Here is a 15,179-nt window from a genome sequence, read left to right on the forward strand (position 1 = left end):
AACGAAGCAGTTAAAAATGAAATAAGAAGACTGCCAACTTACCACGACCTTCATGATGATCTGAGTGTGGACTCTTGAGGGCGACTGATGCCAGGCTGAAGGTGGGACGACCTTTTATACCCTGATGCCTGATGGTGATCAGACTCCTGATGCGTTGCCTTTTTGCAAACAGAAATTCTTTCGAATTTCTTTTTTATTTTCTTTTTTTTACTTTAGAGAAAATTTTATAACAGAATAGGTGAATGGTGTAAAATAACTGCAGTTGAAAAGAAAAGATAGACTCATCACTTCATGAGAAAATGGAATAAAAAAATAACTATATTTTGCAAGCAGGACCCAGCCTTTTCTCGTGACGTCACACGCATTGCAGAGCCAATAAAGCTCTCCTTTCAATGCCCGACCTTGACTGAAAGTCTCGGTCTTCTCCAGATAAGAATTTGAGTCTTACATAACGCTGGTGGGACCGAAACCGATGTCAACCCGAAAACACGTAAACACATTTTCTAGACATTTTGAATCTGTAAAGAAAATCGTGGCAAAAGTGCGTCCGTTTGGCCAGGCGCCTCCCCTTGAACCCCGCCCTTCCTGGTCATCGTCAGCAGTGATGAAGAGAGCGCTTAAAAAAAAAAAAAAAGGGCGAGAGAGAGAAGGAGAGAGAGAATCACGTAATACTTCCATTGTCATTATCCAGTGGTTTACATAATGAGAACAGGGCTGGAATTCGATCGTCTGATTTGACGATCGCAGAAATACGCAGAAAATTATTTAGACTCTTATTTTAATATAATCTAGAACAAGTGTTGAAATTATCAAGGCGGGAAAATAAATAATTTAATAACAATACTTTAGTCCTAACCTCATTTGATTTCATTTCATTCTGTGGAGACAAGAAAATTGTTCCTACAAACATCCCATTAAAATACTCTAGGCTTAGGTCATTAAATTAGCCAATTACAGAATACAGTAAAATATATAAGGATCCGGTGCACTTTTGGAAAACTTATTTAGATGCTGCCGTCATTTCCAATAAAAATAACTTAGTGAGATGAGTGGCAATATACTTGTTATTATTACCCATATTATTATTATCATTATATTGGTGAAGAATAACACAGTGGTGTAATGTAAATATATATTTTAGAAACATATATACAAAAGAGAGCTTTCGAGGACTTGCTCGATTCTCCTTCTCAATCTAAATGAAAATACTAAAGCAATCTTAAGAAATAAAATTTTCAAAAAACAAACAGCAGTTTAAATTGTGTAGTTAATAGAAGAAACTGTTGTTTTGTTTATTTTTTCCAAAATTTTGCTTCCAAGATTGCTTTAGTGTTTTCATTTAGATTGAGAAGAAGAATCGAGCAGGTTCTCGAAAGCTTTCGTTTGTAAATATATGTTTCTAAAATATATATTTACATCTACACCACTGTGGATTTCTTCACCAATTTAGTGACTCATGCTATTATTATTATTATTATTATTATTATTATTATTATTATTATTATTATTATTATTATTATTATTAAGATACGGTAAATTTCCGCCGCAAATATCACAGAAGCCTCTTTCTTGCCGCTGACTGGTCTGTGCTGTCACACCGTAAACCCTGGTAATGTGAGAATTATAAGCATCCAACAATCACTATTAGCTTCAAAGATATTAGTTCCGGAGATTTACCGTCAGCCTATAAAAATATAAAATAGAATCTAAGTAAGTATAAGTGGGTGCGGCTAGGAGCCAAAGGGACCCTGCAAACGACCTTCAGTTATGCTTACAGTGCATAAAGTCCTTAATGATTTGAACAGTTGACCACTAAAGTAGCGAGGCAACAGTTTGGCGCATTCATCCACTGGGCCTATTGCTTCAGTGGTTGGTGACTCAAATCTTCGAGGAGGAAGTTATCGTTGTCAAATTCCTTGATGGCTTGAACCGCTGGCCACAGAAGTAGCAAGGCATCAATTTCTGTACTCATCCACTGGGCCTGTTGCTTCAGTGGTCAGTGATTCTGGTTTCAAGGAGAAAGTTATCTTTCACAAACTATACATATATATATATATATATATATATATATATATATATATATATATATATATATATATATATATATATATATATATATATATATATATATATATATATATATATGGAAACGAACCCGTGTCACCATAATCACAAGGTCGTCACAATGCTACCGGACATCACCTCTTAACTTCTCAAAAAAAGTGCGAAGAATTCTTGACGAGGCATGCTTTTTTGACACACACACACACACATATATGCTTGTCACTATATAGCCTTAAGATCTAAGTGCAAGAAAAAGAAGAGGTTGCGATGTCCGTTAGTGGGAAACGAACCCGTGTCACCATAATCACAAGGTCGTCACGGTGACACGGGTTCATTTCCCGCTACCGGACATCACAACCTCTTCAATTTCTTGCACTTGGATCTTAAGGCTTTGTAGTGACAAGCGTATCCAAAAAAGTGCGAAGAATTCGAGAAGTGACGAGGGCATTGTGGCTAATACAAATACATATATGTCTGGTAAAAATCGAACAGTAGATTCTACACATATATATATATATATATATATATATATATATATATATATATATATATATATATATATATATATATATATATATATATACTCCATATATAAGATGAAGGAGAAAGCCAGAGAACAAATGAAAAGTTATGAGAAGTTTTCTTAGTTTGTCCCAACAGTTTCGCCCCCGTCCATAATCACTGATGGAGGGTGAAACTGGCTCATTTCACAAATCAAGAACTCTGTTTCAATTTTTTCACTTGGATCTCTCCTTTGTATCTTCGTGAATGGAGTGCATCGATTGTATTAATACAAATATATTCTGTGAAAATTGAGAAGAATACAACTATATATATATATATATATATATATATATATATATATATATATATATATATATATATATATATATATATATATATATATATATATATATATCAGGTGTTTTGAAATTACAGCCCCCTCCCAGAACAAATGAAAAGTTAAAAGTTTTCTGCTATAGCCTATCTCCAAGTACATTATTTTAAGTTTCTATTAAGCTATTTTTCATTTTACATTTCTTGTATTTTCAGACTGAGTGACGGTTACAGCCAGCCATAACAACTCGGAGGAAATCAGATGGATTGACCAACTCCGGGCTATAACCTTCACAGAGGCCAGGGATGCTGGCGCATCCTTCATTTCACGTTCCTGGATAGCTAAATACATTAAAATAGATGAATCCTTTGTTAAAAGAAACTGGAACAAAAATCCATATGACTGTCATCGTGAAAAGAGTGAGAATCTTGGAAGGCCTGAAGTCCTGTCTCAGGAGTCAAAAGACATCAAAGCTGAGGCAGTGGTTAGACCAAGAAAGTCTTTACGTAAATTGGCACTTGAACTAGAAACAAAAAGGGGAAAGAAGAGAAGTTATGGTGCTGCATGTCATGAGTTGAAAAAATCTGGTATCAAGCCATTTCATGTTATCAGCAAGCCCAACATCACTCAGCAACAGAGAGAAGACCGTGCATGGTTTTGTGGTTCATTTCTTAAAGACTGGGATGAAGCTGACTTTCTCCATGTTGCTGCATCAGATGAATTCTTCATTTACACAGTCAGGAAGCCAAATCATAAAAATGATATCATTTGGGCTGCAAAGTTGGATGATATCAGCGATGACATGCGCTATCGCCAAGTTGTAAAACTTCCTGAATGTTTGGGAATTTTTCTCTGTTTCACAGCCAAACAGTTAATGAGGATCATCAAAGAAAAAAGACAGTCATGGAATGGCAAATACTTTAGAGAAACTGTGCTTATGCTTACTGGTGGAGTATTTCCTTTCCTCAAAGATCCTGAAAATGTGTTATCTGTTGAAGATGTCACATTTTTGCATGATACGGCACTATGTTTCAAGGCTCTTCAGACGCAGGAGCTGCTTCAAAACAGTGGTGTTGATTTCTTCTCGTCAAGTGAATTTCAGGTAGCTCCCTGACCTTAATGTGTGTGAAAACATTGGTAGTATCTTAAGGATCGTGTTTACAGTGAACTATGATGGTATACCAAGCCTCGACGACCTGCAAAGAGAGGTGACCGAAGTGCTCAGGGAAATGGAGTCTGAGTCTCAGCTTTTTCACTATTTGCTGAAATCATACCTCTCAAGAATGCAGGCTGTGGTACAGGCAGATGAGGGCCACACAAAATATTAAATACTCAGAAAAACTTAAATAAATACCTGTTCTGAATTACTTTTGTTTTTGTCCATATCAATTTTAGTTTATGCTGCAGAGGGGGCCTCTAATTTCGAAACACCCTGTGTGTAAATTATATATATATATATATATATATATATATATATATATATATATATATATATATATATATATATATATATATATAATATATATAAAAACATATATATATTTATATATATATATACATACACATATATATATGTATATCTTGATAGCTGAGTGATCAAAGGAAGTGTAATCGTTGTTTATTAAAAAGACCATGGTTCGAATCCTGGCCAGCTCACAACCACATATGAATTATAATTTCCCTTAGGTGTAAGATATTCAACAGCATATATATATATATATATATATATATATATATATATATATATATATATATATATATATATATATATGTATATATGTATATATATATATATATATATACACATATATATATGCATGTCTGAGTATGTATGCAAGTATGTATAAATCTCGACTGCTGATGCACTTTTTGTATTTAGCATTTTAGGACGGCATTTGTATTAATTTCTCTATCTCTTACAGACATACGTATACACGCACGCTCACATACACAAACATATATATACATATATATGTGCGTGTGTGCGTGCGTGAGTATCTACAGTTCATTTCACAGTTTATTATGCCGAAGTTTCACAAATCAGTTCCGTTGCATTTTCAAACTGAAAATTCTACTCAAATGTAAAATGAGTAATGGCCCTTTACACTTCGTCTTTTCTTCGTCACCTCTAGTGGGTTCATGTTTTAGTTACTCTTTAAGGTAACTCGCTGAGTGGGCGTTTGATTTTGTGAAGCGTTTTCAATGCTACTTTTTAAAACTTTTTTGTCTTTTTTAATTTCATTTACTACGATTTTTACAACGTCTAGTAATCTTACTATAATTTATTCTAAATCTTATTCCTTTAACCATGAATGTCAATATAATAATTTAAAAAATTTTTTAAACATTTTATATGCTGTTGTGAGAAATGTTGTGAAATTTCATCATAATAAACTATGAAATGTATTATGTTCTCCTATTTAGTCCGTAGATATAATTTGGGCAATGGATCCGATGTGATTGTACATACATACAGTATATACATTATATATATATATATATATATATATATATATATATATATATATATATATATATATATATATATATATACATATATATATATATATATATATAATATATATATATAATATATATATATAGATATATATACACACACACATTGAAACCATTTATTTCGAGCACTTCCTTCTGTGCCCCTGTTCAATGGTAAAATATGGACAGATGATATGATACAAGAGTATATATACAAAGCATATGTGTAGTTGTGGCAGTAAGTCGCCGTTGGTTGCAAATGTTCAAACACTGTTTTATGGGCCTTTTTATCTTCATATATATATATATATATATATATATATATATATATATATATATATATATATATATATATATATATATATATATGTGTGTGTGTGTGTGTGTGTGTGTGTGTGTGTGAAAGGTGTGTGTTTGTGTGTGTGTGTGTGTGTAATTGCAATAGCCACAATGCCCACTTAACTTTTCGAATTCTTCACACTTTTTGGATACGTTTGTCACTACAAAGCCCTAGATCTAAATGCAAGAAATATGAACTGATTCTGATCTTCGGCAGTAGGATTCGAACCCGCATCGAGAGTATCTGGTCGAGATCACGTTGCCTACTACCGGACATCAGAATAGTTTATACTTTGCATTTGGATCTAAGGCTTTGTAGTGACAAGCTTATCCAAAAAGTGTGAAGAATTGAGAAATTAAGAGGGTACTGGGACTACTATTGTACGTATTTGGTAAAAAGTGACCAGTAATTATATATATACACACACATATACAAACAGTAATTATAAATATATATACATATATATATATATATATATATATATATATATATATATATACATATTCGTTATTCTGATAAACGATTGGGGCTGTTTTAGCAAACGAAGGCCACACAAAATTTGCTTGCCATAGGCTGGTTCACATAGGTTCCACAAAACAATTTTCCTCTAATAAAATGGAATATTTCCCAAACTCTTGATGTTTGTTTCATTACTGTTGGTCTCTGAGACATGAATTTTACTCCTGGGTTATTACCAATGTTAAGTGAATTTTACATCAATGGCTTATCTCTGAAAATTTCTGATATATATATATATATATATATATATATATATATATATATATATATATATATATATATATATATATATATATATATATATATATATATATATATATATATATATGTGAGGCTGAAGGACAAGAGTAGCATGACGTAAAAATGCATTATTAATGTCATGATATATTTATACATATACACATATGCATATACAGTATATATATATATTTATACATATATTTGTTTGTTTTATTTATGCATAAGTATGTATATACATGCATATATATGTGTGTGTGTGTGTGTGTGTGTTTGCATTGTGCATGCATGCGTATGTATATTTGGCCACATATATATATGCATGTATATACATACGTATACATACATAATACAAACATACACACACACACACATATATATATATGCATGTGTGTATGTATAAATATATCATGACTCATTAATAATGCCTTTTTACATCATGCAACTCTTTTCCTCGCAGCCTCAGCGGAAATCCTAAATCAAGAGAAATTACTATAATGGTCTTGTTTTTAGGACCATTAATTTCTCCGCTGGTTGAATGGTCCATACAAATTGTTTTCCAGTAAATCTGAGAGTAATATGGGACAGGCGTGGTTCCACAATTCTTCCTGTTCAAGGTTTCATGGCTGGTATAAATATTACTCAGAGGGGTCCTTTGTTACCAGTCTTGTTTAAACCGAGTCGAACAGAGCTCTTCCGACTAATCAAGATGAGAATTTTGGTAAGATTTCCGTCCTCTTTTGACGCTATTTGCAATTGTTTGAATCAGATGCAACTCAGAATGCTGACTGTTCTCTATGTTAGTTTTACTCGCAGGGTAAAATCTCTGTAACTGACAGAATGCTGACTGTTCTCCATGTTATTTTTACTCGCAGGGTAAAATCTCAGTAACTGACAGAATACTGGCTGTTCTCTCTGTTATTTTTGCTCGCAAGGTAAAATCTCTGTAACTGCCAGAATACTGGCTGTTCTCTATGTTAGTTTTGCTCGCAGGGTAGTCTCTGTAACTGACAGAATACTGGCTGTTCTCTATGTTAGTTTTACTCGCAGGGTTGAGTCTCTGTAACTGACAGAATACTGGCTGTTCTCTATGTTAGTTTTACTCGCAAGGTAAAATCTCTGTAACTGACAGAATGCTGACTGTTCTCTATGTTAGTTTTACACGCTGGGTAAAATCTCAGCAGCTGACAGAATACTGACTGTTCTCTATGTTAGTTTGACTCGCAGGGTAAAATCTCTGTAACTGACAGAACACTAACTATTTTCTCATCACATTTCTAGCTTTTCTGCCAAAGTAAATTTTTTGGTAATTCAGAAAACTGCCTGGTCTCTTCCTATAATTTCAGCTTTTTTGTTAGACAAATTTTTGAGTTCGTCAGAAAACTGTCTGGTCTGTTACTATAATTTTAGGTTTTCTATCAGACAAAATTTTTGGACCTGTCAGAAAACTGTACTCTACTATATTTGCAGTTTTTCATCAGGCTACATTTGTTTTTAGGTCAGAAAACTGCCTGACCTCTTTCTATATTTTCAGTTTGCCTACCAGACTGACTTTTTTGGAACTGCCAGAACACTAATCAATCTCTCGTCACATTTTTTTTATTGACTCACCAGTCCAAATTTTCTGTACCTGACTACAGACTCGCTTAATTCTTATTTACATTTGAATCGTTGGTGATGTTCTTTTGATTATTATCAGTGTTATTGTTGCTACTGAACCAAATCAATTTTGCTAAATCTATAAAATGAAGTATCACTGGTGCTGCTTTTCGTTATTTTATATCTGTTATTGTTGTTGTTGAGCCGAATTAATTTCTTAAACTTAACTAAAAAAAATATTATAAGCGCGCTTCGAAAATCTAAAGGTAAATCGACTTTCAAAAGCACCAGTTGATCTGTTACGAACACTGGTTATGAGAAAAGCTCTTACCTAATTTCAAGTCCTTTCAAAATAGTAATTTTTAATTGTCCATTTGACTGAATATTCTCTCCTTTCTATATCACAGGTTTTATTTTATATGTGAGTTGATAAATATGTATCCTGAGCTTGTTTAATTATTCTCTCCTTTCTATTTCATATGAGTTGATAAATATGTATCCTGGTTTTATTTCATATTTTTATATGTGAGTTGAGCTGATAAATTTTATCTATCCTGAACTTGTTTAAATATACTCTCCTTTTATATCATCTCATGTCCTTCTCCTTCTTATATCATAGGTTTCATTTTACATGTGAGCTGATAAATATCTATCCTGAATTTGTTCATTACCTTCTTTAATGTATAACAGCACAGTTATGCCACTCTAAGTTACGCCATCAATAATCGTCTTCTATTTCCAATTCGCAGTTCTTCCTGTGCTTGATTGCAATGGCATTTGCAATTCCCGTTGCAGAACCAGAGGCAGACCCCCATGGGGTAGTTCTTACTCGTCCCATCATACACCCTTACAGTAAGTCTGATTAAAATTAAGGAAATTTAAAATAAACCTGTCATACTTTCTCCTTCGTCGCCTTTTCTATGTATCTTCTTTTAATAAGTTCGTGTGTTATTTATCTAACATCCCTTTCCTCTCTTTCTATTCTAGTTTTCACTGGAAAGGTATTATTTTGAATACTATAATTATTACTTCGTCCTAAATTTTTCTTGATGGAGTTGAAGTAAACTGTGATTACATTCGAGCCATTATTTTTCTAAATATTTACGTTTTCTTTGGCTCTGAAAACGTGGAAATCAATAGAGAATATTTTTTGAGTAAATTTAATGTTAATATATTCTTCATAGGAGGAGACGTCATCCCTCTTTTAACAGTGAATCAATGACTTTTTCTTGTTACCTCTTTTGAGTTAACTCTCAGAAAAAATTCTCTGTAAAAGTTCATGTAGAAAATAAATATAGGTGCTGTTTTACTTTCTTGTATAGTTTATTCGACTATAACTAATGAAACATGTCTTTTACAAAAAAAAAATTAATAAAACTCTTATTTTGACACTTTTTTAGATCATTTTATTTGTGAAGAAAGAAACTACTTCTGATGATGACTACAGATAACATTGAAGTTATGATAGTGAAAGTTGGCTTTTATAAACTATGTATGAATGCATGTATGTATGTATGTATGTATATATATAAACATATATATATTTATATATTTATATAAATACATATAAATATACATATATCAACATGTATACTTGTATATTTATATAATATATATATATACTCATTTGCATTATTTGTCTGTTTTCGGTAACTATTTCGAAATAAGGCAGCCGCCAATTTCTGTTAATTATTCGAAATGCCAATGAAGTCCCGAAAACAGAACATTCTCACTCTTCATGAAAGATTTCCCACCCATTGCCTCTAAGTTAACATCTAGTCGAAGTGATCGCTTGAGACTTTAGAGTTTATCTAATTTAATCATTTCCATTCCTTCACAGGCTATGGGCGGCCACTCACATACGTCAACACCTACCCACTGACTTACGGCCACAGACTTGGATATCCCTACAAGGCTTGGTAAATCCACGCTCCTCAGGATTGCTTTCACCCACGCTAACCTGCACATGAAGTTGTCTTTCGTAATTTTTTATTTGCACTTTTTCTCCAGATTGGATGTTTTTTCTCGATTCGGCAATGCCCTCTCAAAAGACATGAAATTCATATTTAGCAGTCTCAAGGAATTCCTATTCCTTCAGATGGCATCTAATTTCAGTTGGCCCTTTAGGTCATTTCAACAGGTTGTTGTGTAACCTATGCTAGAAATTTATTAAAGAAGTAAACCTGTCTTGCCTTCTTCTGTATCCCCTGAGCAAAGCACTGGTTATTATGAAAACTGAAAATTAAAAAGAGTGTAAGAACATTCACCATGCTTTTGTCTCTCTTTGAAAGTTAGATTTCGCATATACGATTCGGCAGAATTATGTTTATATCTAATTGCATATCCAGAAAATCCTTCATTCGAACAAATCTGCAAGTTTGAATATTAAATGATTTTCTGGTGTATATCGCCTCATATATCATCCGTTAAAAAATGAAGTGATTTGCGTAGTCCTTTTCAATATCAACTTCCAAACATTGTAAATCGAGTGACTGGAAAGTTTTTAGTCGCACTTTCCAATTTCTCTGTTTTTGTCATTTCATCTAGTAAATAAATCTTGTTTAAAATCTGCCCAGTTTGATCTATGCAAAATGATAATGCACTACACACACTGAAGACAAAGGAGAAGGAGTGAGTGTATAAAAGAAAGAGAGTGACAGACAATCTCTTCTGTTTGTTTGGTATATGCTAGTGGTCAGTGCAACATTTCTACAATTTTCAGAAATCAATCATTTCTTGTGAAAGTCAATAAGTTCTGTCTGGTGTCCGACTTAAATTTGATAATTTGCAGTGGAGTCGAATTCCCTTGAAGGTAAAAGCTTTAGTTTAGGTCAATTTGTTTAAATCAAATAAAATCTTGACAACAAAAAGTTTACCGTGAAAACTTCATGATGAATTTACAAAATTAAAAAGGTAAAATTAAATAAAAGTCTACTTATTTACCATAAGTATTTCTATCATGGCGAGGCCAAGGAGAGAAAAAGGCAGTCAATATTGTCATGACTGACTGGTTTTAATTAAGAGGCATCACACGTACGGGGGTCACTGTGGCCTTGACAAAACCTAGCAGGATCACTGTGGCCTTGACAAAAACTAGCGAAGTCCTGGACCGGACTGTAAGGATGCAAAAAATGTGTAGCCGGTTAATCCTATCAATCAACTTACAAAAAAAGACCCAAAGAGCTCGATACTCGCTCAGTTTACTCATGATTACAAAATGAGACCACCACTCCAAGAATGAGTAGATGAGTAGATAATCTCTAAATAACCTAGAACGAATAGCAACCATATATTTCAAATAGGAGGACTTGTGATTATAAATACTTGGTAGCCATCGTCAGACACCTAATATCAGGGTGATAATCCTCTCCATGTGGCGAAAAAGTAATGACTCTTTCACAAGAGAGACAAATCCACGATTAATCTCATATCTGCAAACAACCGAAATCACATGTTCTTTTCCAGAAGAGAAGTCCAAGTCATAAAGTAAAGCGGCAAATTGGTTTAGATAAAAGAACAGTCAAATGTATGCCAATGATTTTATATAGGGACGTTCTGTTAATTTTAATCGCTCTTTCAAAAGATGCACTTGAAGGCTGACGTCAATACTTGGGGGAGATACTGTACATACATACATACATACATACACACACACACACACACACACACACACACACACACACACATATATATATATATATATATATATATATATACATATATATATATATATATATATATATATATATATATATATATATATATATATATATATTCACGCCAACTTCTTTTGTGAATGGGGTGGCGCAGGAGGGATACAGCCCTCCAATTTCTCAGCAATTTCTCTCCGAGGGTGAGGTTGCTACCTTGATGTCTTATTATTCAGATTAAAGAAAAGTTAAAAGTATGCCAATGATTTTATATATGGACGTTCTGTTAATTTTAATCGCTCTTTCAAAAGCTGCACTTGAAGACTGACGTCAATACTTGGGGAGATACTGTATATACATACATACATACATACATACATACATACATGCATACATACATACATACATACATACATACATACATACACACACACACATATATATATATATATATATATATATATATATATATATATATATATATATATATATATATATATATATATATATATATATATATATATATATACATATATTCACACCAACTTCTATTGTGAAGGGGGTGGCGCAGGAGGGATACAGCCCTCCAATTTCTCAGCAATTTCTCCAAGAGTGAGGTTGCTACCTTGATGTCTTATTTTAGTGATCACAGACGATGCTAGTATGCAATCTCAGACTTCACAGAGGTCTGTGGCGAGGGTTCAATCCACGCAGCCGACCAGTCAGAGAAGGCGGACACTTTGCTATCCGTGTAGACACCCCGGGATTATGTATGTAATCAACGGATAGGTTTGCTGAAAGCAAATGGGTGTTACAGACTAATACACACATAAACAAAGCCATTCCAACATCTAAAAACATAACAGACACTTCACATGTCTCGAACTGATGACCTACCCGCCCAGTTCTCCTCGCTGCTGGGAGAAAGGGAGCTGGGGATTTGGTACAATACATGTACACATTCGTTACCGGGCTCTAAGCGATGTCAGGCAGGGCAGCCGATCGAGGCTACGGTCTACCCCACCGCCAAATCAAGGTCCTTCAAAAGAAGGCATCGTGCTTACCCCATATAAAAATGGGAAAAAAGCACGTTAAAACGAAGAAGATGATGCTAGTATCCATTTTCAGTTGCTTTGACCAGTGAACGGTAGGCTTGGAGTAGAATATATATATACATATGTATATATATATATATAATATACATATATATGTATAAATATATATACATTATATGTATAAGTATATACATATACACACATATACAGTATATGTATATATACAACTAACTACATATATATACACATAAATACACATGTATACATATATACATACTCTATATGTATAAGTATATATATAAATTTATATGTATGAGAATTTATTTATATATATACATATATATATAAATATATATATATATATAATATATATAAGTACAGTAAATCCCCCCGTATTCGCAGACTCACCCGTTCGCGGATTTCTCTGTGGTATGTATATACCCACTATTTGCGGAAAATTCGCCCATTCGGGGTATTTTTCACTCACAAATATTCACTAATTACTGTATTTTCATATAATTTTCATGACTAAATTCACTTTTTCTGATGAAACTAATAAAATACTCAGGTATAAGCATTTTTAGAGGATTTTTGGTTTAAACTATCAAAATAGGCAGTTCTAAGTGTTTTTAGGGGGGATTTAAGTATTCAAGATTTTAGCCATTTGCAGGGGGGTGCAGTACGCATACCCCACGAATACGGGAGGTTTACTGTATATTGTTATATATGTATATATATACATATATATATGTATATTTTGGCGTGTATGTGGACCCCCATAAGTGTTTTTTACCTGTAATTTAATGGTTTACAATTGATGCAAGGCCCTTGAATACAAAATAAAAAGGGGAAAACAGTATATTGCATTCATTGCCCAGATATGTTCACACTTAAATGTAAAAAGGAAAGACGCTAAATGAGATTTTCATAATCTAGATGGAGAATAAAACACAAACATACACACATATACATATATATACAAATATGCATAGTATATATATATATATATATATATATATATATATATATATATATATATATATATATATATATATATATATATATATATATATATATATATATATATATATATGAATTATAATTATAGTCATATAGACTATTGACTTTTTTATATTCACATATATTAATCTCACGAATATCGTTTATTATCGAGAATACTGCATGCGATAGTAAATTATATTTGCGGCTTACTGTCTGAGAATATAAAAACTCATTTGCTTATAAGTTAAAATTCATATATGGATATGTGTATACATATATATATATATATATATATATATATATATATATATATATATATATATATCTATACAAAATCTATAATACATATGAATACAATAATACATACATATATATATATATATATATATATATATATATATATATATATATATATATATATATATATATATATATATATATATATATATATGAATGCATATAGTGTATATATATAATTATATATGTATGTAGATACGTATATATATATATATATATATATATATATATATATATATATATATATATATATATATATATATATATATATATATATATATATATATATATATATATATATATATATTCCGTATATATATGTGTATACATATATGTATATATAATATTTATGCATATATATATAAAGTACTCTACAAATGAATAATGATGAGATAAAAGATTTAGATTACCTAAAGATTTGAAAAGTAGTTTCAAAGTACTATGTAGACCCATGCTAATCAAATATTCTCGTGTTTTACAAGTATTTCTGTTATTCATATAAGCAGTAATTGTGTAGTTTTGATTATATTTTTGATTACCTCGTTACTGCTACATGAATACTACTGTTTATAGGTGGAGGAATAATTTTACGTGAATCAAATATATTTATAAATACGAATCATGGATTCTTTCTGAAGCCGTTCATGATTCTTTGCGAACTCGTAAGTAACCATTTTTACTTAATACTATTAACTGTTTAATTAATACTATAAAGTAGTCTGGTCACGGATAACGCTACTTAGAAGTATTATCGTTAATAGTGGTAGTGGTAGTAGTAATAGCTGTGGTACTTGCAGTAGTATCAGGAGGAAGGAGAGTATAACATAAAGAAAAGGGAGTTTTTCCTTTGTCTAGAAGGAAAAACAATTGAACTCGAAAGACCAATGAATGGCTACAAACCATTGGTGGTCTGGAATGCGCTTTAAATTCGGGTAATGAGGTTTAATTATTCTGGGACAGGTGTGGTTGTCACGGCCTCAGTCCTTCAAGGCTCTTCAGACGTGTATATATACGGTTGTCCGTAGGATTCTAGTATCAGTTGAAGTCCCTACTTGAGGATTATTACCAAGTTCGCTTACTCT

At 32.1% G+C, this 15,179-nt stretch overlaps 1 protein-coding gene and 1 long non-coding RNA gene across 8 annotated transcripts in view; one reads left to right on the top strand and one right to left on the bottom strand.

Annotated features, from left to right (window-relative positions):
* LOC136834745 (uncharacterized) overlaps window positions 1-15,179 on the bottom strand; it is a 179,301-nt gene that overhangs the window by 95,372 nt on the left and 68,750 nt on the right. The window lies entirely within an intron of this gene.
* LOC136834505 (uncharacterized) lies at window positions 7,153-10,280 on the top strand. Its single transcript, XR_010851833.1, has 3 exons — window positions 7,153-7,215; window positions 8,843-8,945; window positions 9,934-10,280. It is a non-coding gene; the product is annotated as an uncharacterized lncRNA (long non-coding RNA).

This window comes from Macrobrachium rosenbergii, chromosome 54, assembly GCF_040412425.1.
Source record: "Macrobrachium rosenbergii isolate ZJJX-2024 chromosome 54, ASM4041242v1, whole genome shotgun sequence".
Lineage (NCBI taxonomy): Eukaryota > Metazoa > Arthropoda > Malacostraca > Decapoda > Palaemonidae > Macrobrachium > Macrobrachium rosenbergii.